Below are 13,824 nucleotides of genomic sequence, written 5' to 3' on the forward strand. Positions count from 1 at the left end.
ACATGCTATAGCCAAGACCGGAAAAGAAACAAAATAATATGTTATTTAATCGTTCTCATTTTGACATTTGACATTTGTCCTGACACTGCAGATCATCTATAGTGCTCGTGATCCCTTTAACATGTCAAATCAACTTGAACTATTCTATAATTGTATTCATTATGTTTGCAGAAAATTGTCTGAATTCGATATGGCAGAAACATATATGGCAATTGAGAAGTATTATTTGTTTGTAAACTGTCGGTCGCACTGCCTTAATCTAGTCATTGTCAGCAGTTGTCATAATTTGTATGTCAATTCTATGTAAAATCACTATGTTATTCAGTGCGTCGAGTAAAGGTAAAGCTATAATGAGGTCTATAATGAAATATGGTATGAAAGATCAAGACCGAGTCACCATTGAATTTGATTTGATATCTGATCAAGAATGCATTATCAACCAGGAAAAACTGTTCCTGCCTCCGCTAGCAGAAACTCGATGGACATGACATACTAATAAATAAATTTGGCTATTGAAACACTATTGCAAGGTTCTTGATAGGATTAATGTCCAACCGCAAACCCCTGTCGGCAAGTCAGATGCAACATTTTATATGCTGATTTTTTTTATCGATGCTTTTTTCGTACATCTTTCGATTTATATATCCTTTCTATAAATTTTTAATCGAATGATTGTATCACTGAAAAAAGTGATGGTACATATTTCACTTTGGAGATATTCAGATGCAGTTCAAAATTTCATAAAAATCCGAAACCAAGTATAGTAGTCTCAGATAAAATGAATCATTCAGTATTGTTGCAACTTCGATGTATGAATGATTTTATGTTTGTGTGTTGTATTATGCTTTTGGATGTTTATCGTATGCCTGTTTTAATTTTGTTTGAGGACCTAATTGAAAACAGACAAGTTCTAACTGAGTAACCCTCTTTTAATATTATTATAATATTATGCAAATACAAATATTTTTATTGGCACAAACACAATTCAGTACAATGATTGACAAAGGCCCATATTTCAGTACATTATAACAATGAATACAGCATAATGAAATAATATGTTATAATTAAGAAGCTAAAATCTCATTTCTATATACCAGACATTTATGTATATAAGAACTTGTCACTTTTAGGGTTATTAATGCAACGTTTCATATTTAGCTTACTCTCACTACAACTTGTAGGAAGTATATTTAATATAATAGTTTTAAAGTTCATTCTGTAGTTAGAAAATTTTTCACAATTCAGTAAAAAGTGATTTTCATCTTCTACCTCACCCGATTTACATACATTACAAACTCGTTCATTGGTGGGTAAACCTAAATATCGCCTTTTTTCTATGGCAAGATTGTGTGCACTCAATCTTATTTTGCACAGAGATGACCTTTCTAATTTATTACTTAGAACATCAACATAAGAACTACGCTGATTTTAATTACAAATTTGTTTTCAGACCTTAAAATATGTTAAAAAAATTTAATAGAAGAAAATGAGATTTTTTACCACAATGGTAGCCTGCCAAGTTCAGCTCTACAAGCAGCATTAATTGCTTTGCAATGAACACCTAGAATTTCTTTTATGAACTTCATATGGAATTTTTCCAAAATGGATTTGTCTCTTGAATTATCAAAAACACCCCAAACTTCACTACAATGAATCAAATAATTTTTCTAAAAGTTTACAAGGATTATCCAATCCAATTGTTTTCTCAATCTTAAAACATGCTTTCCTAGCTTTTTCCATTAGTAAGGATATTTTAGCTAAATTAAAATTGCCATTACACTTTAACATTATTCCCAAGTAACAATATTTTGAGACGGTTTGTATGGCATTATCATTTTTGGTCACAAGACTGGTATTTTTCGCAAATACCCCTCCATAACATGATATATCTGTTTAATTACACCGAATAGATTTTGATTGAAACTGTCTGTACATATGAAGGGAAATCGTAGTACCGCGGGAATTATATATGTACTTATATGCGTTAGCGTTGTCTTTTTGTAACGTCACGGTATCTATATGTGTAAACGTCATTGTTCAGTTGGAAAGCAAGTCCTTGGAAACGTCCGTTGTCGTCAAGCTCTATCAGCAACAATAGCAGGGGGAATTAATTAGGTGGCGCTACAGTCGTCGATGACGTCAAAAAGTCCGCGAAATAAATCGGCTAAAAAATCGACGTTTAAACTATTTTTTTCAACTTGTCATGCTTTTATTATAATTGATTTTTAAAGTTTGTAGATTTTGTGAACAATATAGTTTCAATACGACATTTAAATATTGTCGAAAATAACTTTTATTTGCTGTTACTTTATCCTGTCCGTTCTAAAAATGATCAGCCATCTTTTTTGTTCGCCAAAAACATCGAATTTATATAACTTGACGTTTGCGTATCCAAATACGGAATAGAACGTTAAAAATCTTAAATGGAACCGGGTAACCTATTTCAAATTTCTACACAATTATGAAGCCATCATTTTTTACTATTATACATCAATTTTGGTGACCACCAGTCATGTCAATTTGTACTTGGTTTTGGCTGCGTTTCTACTTCAAAACAGTAAAGTTCAACTTCTTTTCATTGTACCTGTTTCCAAAGTACTCTAAAATACTGATTTTATTATAGATATGAATGAAATTGTGATTAAAAATTGTTGTTTTTCACAATTCCATACGATATCTCCATTTTAAAGAAATTAAACCCCTTTTTGGTCCCCTACACAAATTGACGGTGACATTGTTTTCTTTTTCAACATACGTCATATATAACGTTTACAAATTATGAGTCAGGGTCATGTGCATAGTGAAAATTTACACATTGGACAGGTGAAACAACAAACAAAGTTCTTCTTTATGGCGTTTGAAACTATAGGTCTAAGAAAGATTATTTAAATTGTATACAGTATGTTTTATTGAATTAAACATTGTTAGAAGTAGTTACATTAGGGGTGATCCCTTATCCTATTATAAAAATTACAAACTGAAAGTAAATTTCATCAGCCAGGGCTAATTTATATCAATTCAGCTAGGTTTATATAGGTTCTAGATATATTTTTTACCAATTTTATGTGTTTTAATTTTTACCTGTAATCCTTCTCTGAAAAGTAAAGAAGTATCTCTTCTTAATATTATAATAACATAGTTGTTAATCGACTTTCTTTTATTTTCTTCTTGATTTTTGTAAAATAAACTCCTTTTTATTCATTTTGGTGGGTTTTTATTTTTGACTGGTGATATCAAGGGGAGATAACCACTTGCACAAATCGGCAAAAAAACCACCGCTTCGTGTTGAACATTACTTGACGTTTGCGTATCAAAAACTGTATTGCCTAGATATTCATATCGAGTATTTGTCTTCATGAGATGCTTTATTAAATTTAAATTCAGCCCATCATTTTTAGTTTCCTCGAAAATATTTAGATTTTTCGATCAGGAGCCTTGACAATTTTCACACAAACTTCAAGTTTGAAGATAAAATAAAGAATAAAGGACTTTGAGTTGATGTGTAGTTTTGACGAGTTAAAACTATGAATATTCAAGATTATTTTGATCAATAAGTTTTTACTATGACAGTGGTATTTTAGTGAGTAAAAGTGAGGTTTGTCTCATCCGTAGTTTTACTGAATTGTCACGGTCACGTGACTCTATTGTTGCTGATAGACTTGGGGTCAAACCGTGACCTGCTTTCCAACTGTGTTATTCCATCATTAAATCGTTCATTTGTATAGACATTTTCCCCCCTCTTTACATGTATATGTCTGACAGTTTTCGGTTTAACTCAATCAATAGTGCTTAACCATGTTGTCGGGATAAAGTGAGAAAGGTTCCGAATAATTTTGGCGGGAACAGGCTCGCGAGGGTAAAAAAGGAATATCCAAAATGGCAAATACCACGGCAGAGAGGGGAATTTGAGGCAAATTCACCGGCAGTGGTGAAAAAACAGGCAAATTCGTTTGAAATGAGGAAAAAATGTTAGAATATGCGAAAAATACACTGGCTAACAACCAATCAAAATCCGGCATTCTTGACCCATTCTTATATAAGGCGTAATTATCATTATAAATAAACTCATTTAAATTTGTTTTACCATTAGAATTAAATACTAATACCTTTGATTTTTGTACATTAACATGTAGTTTCCAATTCGAGCAATATGTACCAAGAATATTGAGACTGGTTTGTAAGCCAGTTTTGCTTTCTGGTAGTAATACGTAACAATATTATTAATTCGTATATTTTAACTAATTTGATTCGTTCAGGGATAGCCTCACCCCCTATGGATGTTACAAACCCTCTATGGATCCGTACGGGGTCAGTAGCGAACCATATAACTTATAATATCTCCCCAAATTCATGAATAAACATGGAAATTAATAAAAACAAAGGTTTTTGTTTTGGAGCATTAATCAGGCTAATTGGCTTCATTGTTACAATTGTTTTTATTCAGAATTACTTTTAATGACTGTTGATTATAGATAAACTCATTATAGATACCAGGATTGAAATTTTGTACACCAGACATACGTTTCGTCTACAAAAGACTCATCAGTGACGGTCGAACCAAAAAGGTTAATAAGGCCAAATAAAGTACGAAGTTGAAGAGCATTGAGGACCCAAAATTCCTAAAAATTTTGCCAAAGGTAAGCTAAGGTAATCTATTCCTGAGGTGGAAAAGGCTTAGTATTCCGAAAATTCAAAGTTTTGTAATTTAGAATGCTGATTAGGTATGATTACGATGTCTTTGATCTCACTGATTGTTGTAGTTATTGTTTTGATTGATTAATAATGAAATTGTTTTTTTTTTAAATAAACAAGTCAGCTTGGAATGAGTTAAAACAATGATGTAAGAATTGTAAGACATTAAAGGGAAATTGTTTTCGCCGCTTGGCTTCTTTGATCTCAAGGTGTTGAGTGAGTTGGATCTTGTTATACCTGTTTGGATTGTTTTGAAATTGTTACAAGGTTTCAAAAAAGATAAATCCATACAGATAACTTGGTCTCCAGTTTCTGAACACTTTTTCTTCTTCTTCAAAATACTGCCCACATTCAACATGATGAATATTCTGGCAATAATATTTAATGCAAATCAAAAGAAAAATAATTATCTGGTAGCAGCAATACAACATAAATATTCGGCGAAATTTTCAACAAACTTTAACATAATTAATTCAAATAATTTATACTATACAAGACAACTAAATAAAATAGAAATCAGGGCGAACGGACTCAGTGCGAACAGGAATTAGGGCGAACAGACCCAGGGCGAACAGGTATTAGGGCGAACAGGTATTAGGGCGAACAGGTATTAGGGCGAACAGGTACTAGGGCGAACGTGAATCAGGGCGAACGGACCCGGATTCGTATCAAAGGCTTTACGCAAGTCTATGAAAGCAGCAAATACTTTCTTCTTTTTAATTTTGTAGTGATCAATAATGGTTTTTAAAGAAAATATATGATCAGCAGTTCTACAATTTTGTTTAAATTCTATTTGATTTTGACTGATAAGAGATATGTTATTAACGAATTTCAATAATCTTGAATGAATATTATATATTATATAATCTTTGTGTATATTGGCCGTTGTTGGTTATGAAATATTATAAGTTTCATACGGAATTTATTTAAATCGCATGTGAGTTCTTTAAAAAGAAGGCGAATTCAGTCGTAAAGCGACGAAAGCAGAAAAAGTCGAAAAGCCTGGGATCTCTCTTAAAGACTACGACCAAAACTTACAACGAAAAAAGACATGACAACATACAAACATTTTTATCATTATGTACCACAATGTACGACAAAATGCATAAATGTTATTTATTTCAAATTTAGCGTAATACAACAGTCGTTTGTTAATGTACTGTTATCGTCGATGATTGCAAGTTCGTTATGCTTGCAAGTTCATGACATTTGAGGATTTCCACTTTATTCGTGACGTCATGCAAAAGTATTTATCATCGGCAACGTGCTACATCAAAAATACTTAACCGAATATTTTTCATTGTATTTTCATTAATATCGGCTTGAAAAAAAGAAGTTGTGTATGTTCTAACTTCTAGCATCTTATTTGTTTAAACGTCTATTTCCACTTCTACTGTTTTATTCCTCTCCTAGAATTTCGTTGATTTCTTAAGAAAATCCTTTCAGCAATGTTATTGACATCTCAACAATGAGTCATTGTCTATTTTTAGGTTATGTGGTCTCTTATTCCTTTTTATAAGGCCAAGAGTATTATTTTTTAAAGTCTGTTTGTGAGCGGATTTTTTAAGATCAGAAAATGATTTGATATATTTTGATAAAACAAAACCTTCCTAATATTTGCTCGTAAAAGTAATTTAATCTTATACCATTGAATGCAAATTGAATGAAAAATACTTTGATGCATTAATGACATTGTGACATCGTTATAGTTATCTTAAACGTGTTTAAAGTGTTTTATTCTGGACTTTCCAATTGACCATTGAAAGTCACGTGTAAAAATAAGAATAGTTTTAATAGGGAGAATAAAAAGTTAGTATGTCCGAATCTCTCTTTTTTTTTCGAGATATTCATTTGTTATTTGATCTCAAATTTATTCTGTAACGTTCAAATACATAATACAATAGGCCTGACCTATATATTGTTGCACATGCGCAAAAGCCACTGTCCAAGACAGAGGTCACGAACTTACAAGCATGTCTATTTATTTTACGGAATCAGGTCACAATACAAGACATAGAACGATTGACCATGTTTCTGAAGCTATTCATCAATTAAATGTATCAGACTGTTTGCAAATAAGTAAAGAATATTTACATCCACAGTGGATAATATTTGCTACAAGGTTGTGATTTTTTTCTTCTGTTTCGAGTTAGGGTAACGAACTTCCAATCATCGAGGATAGTATTACATTAGTCACAGGAGGAGGGTTGAGAGCTCACAAACATTATTAACCCCGCCACTTTATGTTCCCGACCGAAGTCAGGAGCCTTTTATATCAGTGCTTGTCATATTTGTTTCTTGTGTCTTGTTTTGTCATAAATCAGGCTGAAGCTGTTGTTTTTTTCGTTTGATCACATGAATGTTTGTCATGTCAATCTTTTATAGCTGACTGTTAGTCAAAATTATTTTGATGTCTTGAAGGGCTTCTTTAAATTTTTGCTGTAATTCCTTCCTATGATGTCATAGAGCCAAAGACATTTTTCGGCTTGTCTTTTGCTCTAAGTGCCTTAATGTTAGCCTTTTTTTTTTTATCTTTTATTTGTTTTTCAATAGTCAGGATTTAATATACATGTACCCCTACACTACCACCTGACAAGGGTATCAAGGGGTTACATATAAAAAATAATTCAGTATACAATATATATCACTGACAAGTTGATTTTTATAATTATACATTTAGTATTTAAGGTTACATATAAATTTTATTTGATTATATTCTCTCGCTCTCTGACTTTCTCTCATACAATACAAATACTCTTCACTCATTTGCTTTGCTACAATATGTACATGATGTATCTTGACTTACATTTTAAAAACAAAATATTTTAAAGAAAAAAAAAAAAAAACTCAAGGCTAAATATTTGCTCATGATATATAGATATTTTATTCTCTCACTTATATGAAACAATAATTAATTAAATATTACATGTAAAGGAGACCAAAATTTTTCACACACTTGGACTCTATTATTTTTCTTTGCAATATAATATTCAAGAAATTGGTATTTCTTTATTCTATTCTTTAACCCAACCATATTTGGTTTTGTTTCATTTAATTTACCTTTGTATATATAGTTTTTTGTAATTATGACTAACAGATTCAGTAATAAACTTTCATGTTTGCAACCAAGAAACACATTCTCTTTGTTAAGAACAAAGTTTACAAAAAAAAGTTTTACTGCATTTGAAAAAGACTGCCACAATTGAAAAGTTATTGGGCATTCAAAAAAAAGGTGTTTAATGGTTTCTTCACCAAGTTTACAAAAAGTACACATCTTGGTGTCTTTTAATTTAATTTTGTATAAAAAGGTATTAGTTGCTATGATTCTATGCAAAAATTTGTATTGAAAAGTTCTTAAATAAACATCTCTACATGATTTTTTGGTTATCCTGAAATATTCTGACCATTCTGTTGTATCAATAATCAACAGTTCTTCCCATTTCGAAAACTTGACTGTTGGTAGTTCAATAACTTTATTTACTAAATTTTTATATACAAATTTGGCTTTCACATTACCTATAATTCTCTTTAAAAAAATATCACCATTATCAGGCTTATCCAAATCTTGCTTTAAACAGTTCTCTTTAAGGTATTTTTTCATAGTCTGAGGGATTCTTGAAATCAGACCATGATATTTGATAAAATTGTTGATTTTTACTCTTTCTTGAAATTGCTCAAATTTATAAAAATTCATATTTTCTTTATTAATTAGGTCACTTACTGACTGCACACCTCCTTGTTTCCATTGAATATAATATGGGAAATCATCCAAAGAAGAAAAGTTCAAAATATCTAATGATAAAATGTCACTGACAGAATTCTCAGTATTAGGTTTTGCGATAGAAAAGCATAGTAAAACATCCTTCCAGAAAGGATTTTTACATTTTTTAGAAATCTCAATCAGCTTTTCTTTCTGTAGATGTAAAACCCTTTCACCCCCATACTGTATAAGGTCTGCCAGTAACAACTGCTGCCAGCCACCAACTGGGTTTGACATCAGTCTTTTTATCCAACTAATTTTTAAATAGATATTAAAGGAATGAAGATGTACCATATTAAGTCCACCTTGTGAAATATCACCAATAAGTGTGTTACGCTTAATTCTGTCTGGTTTTCCACTCCATATAAAATTATAAAATAATGAAGTGAGCTCTGTTAACCTGGATTGTGATAGGTTTGGCAATGCAGTCATTAAGTGTACCAATTTCGAAAGAGCAAGTGATTTAACTACTGTAATTTTCCCCAATAATGTTAGTTTACGATGTTGCCAGCTCTTCAGGATTGCAGAGACTTCTTTAATCTTCTTGGCAAAATTAATTTCTGTGATACAGTTTAAATCTAAAGAAAATTCAATCCCCAAAAGTTTAAAATTTGAATGTGACCAATGAAGTTTTAAGTCAGGACAAAGAATCATATCTGAATACTTTTTGTTTCCAACCCATAGTGCTTTTGTCTTTGAAGCATTTATTTTTAAACCTGAAATTTTATAAAAAGATTCAAAACATGAAAGTGTTTCCCTCAACGATATTTCCCTTCCATCTAACATAAGGAATGTGTCATCTGCATACTGGCTTAAAAGTGATTCATTATCATTTACAGTTATTCCCCTTATTTCAGGATTATCTTTTAATTTTAAAGATAGTAATTCAACACCAATTATAAATAAATAGGGTGAAAGAGGATCTCCTTGTCTGCAGCCTCTTTCCAATTGAAAAAACTTAGAAGTATGTCCATTATTTATAACACAACTTGATGCCCCTGAGTATAAAGTTTCAAACCATTTACAAACTGAAGGCCCAAAATTAAAACTTTTTAAAGAATTTTTTAAAAATAACCATTCTAAGGAATCAAAGGCTTTTTCAAAATCAACAAGTAATAAAAGACCTGTCTTATTATTTTCTTCAAGATAGTGCATTAAATCATATAAAAGGCGTGTGTTCTCACCCATAAATCTATCTTTGATGAAACCTTTTTGTGTATCACTTATGACAAATGGTAAAACTGGTTTAAGTCTATTAGCTATAACAGCAGAAGCTATTTTCATATCAGTATTCAAAAGACTAATAGGACGCCAGTTACTTATATACTGTCTGTCTTTCCCCTCCTTAGGAATGCATGTAATTACACTTTGATACTGAAAATCAGAAAATTTTCCAACCTCGTATCCAAAATGAAGAGACCGAAAGATGAAAGGACCAATATCTTTCCAAAAAAATTTATAAAAGTCTACTGTGTACCCATCAGAACCTGGACTTTTACCATTTGTCACAAATTTTAACGAATCAGCACACTCTTTAAAAGTTAAATTTCCCTCACAAAAATCACTTTGTTCTTCTGTGAGCTTAATGTTATGATTAAAAAATGATGAATCATCACAATCTAATTTTTTGCTTGAGTATAAATTTCTATAAAAATTTTGTTGTTCCGTTAGAATTTTTGATTGCTCTGATATATGTTGACCTTTATCATCTATTAGTTCTGTTATTGTTTTCTTTATAAAATTTTTCTTTTCTAATTTACAAAAATAATTTGAACATTTTTCACCATTCTCATGCCAGTTAGAGCGGGATCTAAGCAGCAAACCTTCAACCTTCTTTTGTCGACAATTTTCTAGTTCAAGTTTTTTATCAAGTAAAGATTTTTGAACCTCCTCATTTGGAGAATGGTTCATAATAGTTTCTAAATGTAAAATATTATTTTCAAGTTTGAGGGTGAAATTTTTTTCCTCCTTGGATTTATTTATGCTGTAATTTATGGACAAAGATCTAATCTTCATTTTCAATATTTCAAAAAATGTTTGATCATTACATGACAAATCAACAGAAAGAAGATCTTCCATATCACCTGACAGATAGTATTCCAAAATAGTATCCTTAATGCATAATTTAACCTTTTGTATATAATCTGCATCTCTGAGTAATTGAGAGTTAAATTTCCAGTAACTTTTGCCCAGTTTCTCTAAACAAGCTGAGAAGGTGAAAATAATTGCTGAGTGGTCAGTTCTATAACCTGGTATAATTTTAGTATTTTTCATTAGTGAAAAAAGGTCTTCTGAAATTAAAAAATAATCTAAACGACTTTGTTTTATAGGTGAGGACTGACGCCAAGTATATTTCCTATCTTCTGGATAGCATGTACGCCAAGGATCAAGTAGTTCAAAAACATCAATGATTTCATCAAGTTTTTTACGGGAGTTAGGGTTTCTATTATGTTTGATATTATATGTATCCATAAATTTATCTAAAACAACATTCCAGTCACCACATAATAAAACACTTGTGTTTTTAAAGGATAAAATGTTCTGCATTATTATATCAAAGAATGCAGGTTCATCTGTATTATAACCATACAAACAGGCAAAACTCATTCTTTGTGAAAAAATTGATACATCTAAAACAATGTAACGACCATTATCATCAGTAACAGAATTATGCACAACAAAATCCAGACCCTTTTTAAACATAACAGAGACACCTGCACTTTTACTGTCTTTATGACTGAAAAAACATGTGCTTCCCCATTCATCCTCCCAGTTTTTTTCAATGTCTTTTTTACTATGAGTTTCCTGGAAACACACTATCGAAGTATTTTTACTCTTAGCCCAATCAAATACATCTGCCCTCTTTTTGGAATTTGAGAAAAGTCCCCTCACATTCATTGATAATATCGTTACATTATTATCCATGATTATAGATGAAGGGATGTTTTATAAACCATATAAGTAAGTTCATAAGTACAAATATACAATTGTAACAAATTTGACATACACAAACATACACACATACAAACATAAGATGTCGCTTATTATTTTCTTCATTCAACATTGAATGTATTAATTTATTTACAGTATGGCATGTAACAATTATACATAAATCTATCAAAGGAATAGATGTTTAAAAGGGAGATAAAATTGAATATTTATATCATTATTAATGTTAGAGTTATTTCCCCTTTACTGTATAGTGACAGTATAATTTATTTTAAACAAATTTATCAAGATGAATATCTCTTATATTCTTAACTATTTATATAGGAATATGTAATTCACGACTGATATAAAACACTTTTTACTTCAGCAATTATCTTTTACATTTATATCTATCTATTGAAATTAATAAAAAGCTGGACATTATTCAAAAATAAATTAAATGATGTAACTGACAAAACAAGATTGATTAAGTTCCCTCTTTCAATTTCTTTTTCATTTTTTCATCTACATTGTCAAACAGGTCAAATCTTATTCTGCTACTAGTTTCAGTTTTGGCATACACGTTACAGTTGTAAAACCATACATTTTCAAATTTTTCAGTGTTCTTAAGTCTTGCCATAAGTCCAATATTGTGTTGTGTTATATCATCATGAAATTTAAGTTCATTTTTCAAGGATCTTTTTTGTCGCATTATCCGTATTTTAGTGTCAGTGTTTCTAACCTTCACGATAACAGGCTTCTGGTAACCTTCTTTTCCAGGTATTCTGTGGATGGCTAGCACATCACTGGGCTCAATATTTACATTTAGGTCACTATTTACTAGTTCAACAAAGGCTTTTTTCAAGTTCTCACCCCTTTTTTCAGGAAAGTTTAGCATTCTTATGTTATGTTTACGACTGTATTGCTCATTGTAATTGGCTAACTTCATTGCATCAATAGATCTGTTATTAATGTCACCAACCTTTTCCACTAAGTTATCAATAACTTTATCTTTTGCCCTGATTCTTTCCCTCAGATTCTCATTCTCTATCATCAATGTATCTAACTTATCATCAAGTTTTCCAGTTGCCTCCCTTATTTTACACTCAAACTTACTGGTGATCTTCTCTTCAAAATGATCTAATAATTTCTGGACAATGTCACTAACTAAACTTTTTAAGTCCTTTTGTTGTACTAAATTAACCATAGCACTATTAAGATCAGTCTTTGTAACTGTACCCTGAAGAGATTTTTTAATTTCACTTAAATCATTTTGAATACCAGTCAAGTCAGTTCCTTCTACACTCTCATTTGCAACATCTGAATGGGATCGTTTGTTCTGCTTGGGTGGTTTTTCCTTTGTAGAGTCTTTAGAAGAATCATTGCTCCCAGGCTTTTTAGCTGCTAACATAGTTTGTACAGTTTTTACACTTTTATTATCCCCAGGCATGGTTGTAATACAGACAACACAGCTCAGAAAAATCAATAAATCACAAATACTTTTCCAATCCAAAATATATAATTCCACTATAGTAAATCCATCTTTCAACTAAATGTGAAGAAAATCATATTCCTGTAAAGTTCATCAAATTCCAAACATCATGATATGATTTCCATTAATAAATTCCTTTAAAAACCAGCTTTAAATTGCCAAAAACTGCAGAGCTGAAAATCAACTCACTACTCCATTGGCAGCCATCTTAATCTCTCTTAATGTTAGCCTTTTACAGTGTTATACTTTGTAGACTGTGTCAAAACATCCCTTAGAAATGTGTTGTCTTTCATAAATTTAAAATTTTGTTGGCTAAAATTGAAGGAACTCAATTTAAGATTTTCCATAAAACTGCTTATTTGAATTAATAGGAAATAAAAAAAAGACAGAAAGATATTTCAAAAACATGTCGCACAATAATAAACTAAGGTTTCAACTCCCTCAGGCAAAGTTGACCTTAGATGGATTGGCTATTTTTCTTAGGTTCTTTTTGGTCATATAGCTCTTCAACTGTTTCGGTTCTTATACATCCATGGCTTTCAAATGTTCGGCTTTGAGCGTTCCTGCTGAAGGTAAATCCAGAAATTTTTTAAAGCGCTTCGGATGCATGAAATTGTAATGTGTCATTTTTGTCGAGTCTGCGACTTTTGTCGCAAAAGCGAGACATAGCGATCCTACATTCCGCTGTCCGCGATGTCCACAAATATTCACTCTGTGGTATAAGTTTTTGAAATTTTAATAACTTTCTTAAACTATCCTGGATTTCTACCAAACTTGGACAGAAGCTTGTTTATGATCATAAGATAGTATCCAGAAGTAAATTTTGTAAAAGAAAAATCCTGTTTATCTGTATTTTACTTATAAATGGACTTAGTTTTTCTGCCAGTTAACATTGCATTCACTCTGTGGTTAAAGTTTTAAAAATTTTAATAACTTTCTTAAACTATCCTGG

Source organism: Mytilus californianus, unplaced genomic scaffold, assembly GCF_021869535.1.
Source record: "Mytilus californianus isolate M0D057914Y unplaced genomic scaffold, xbMytCali1.0.p SCAF_7, whole genome shotgun sequence".
NCBI classification, from domain to species: Eukaryota; Metazoa; Mollusca; class Bivalvia; order Mytilida; family Mytilidae; genus Mytilus; species Mytilus californianus.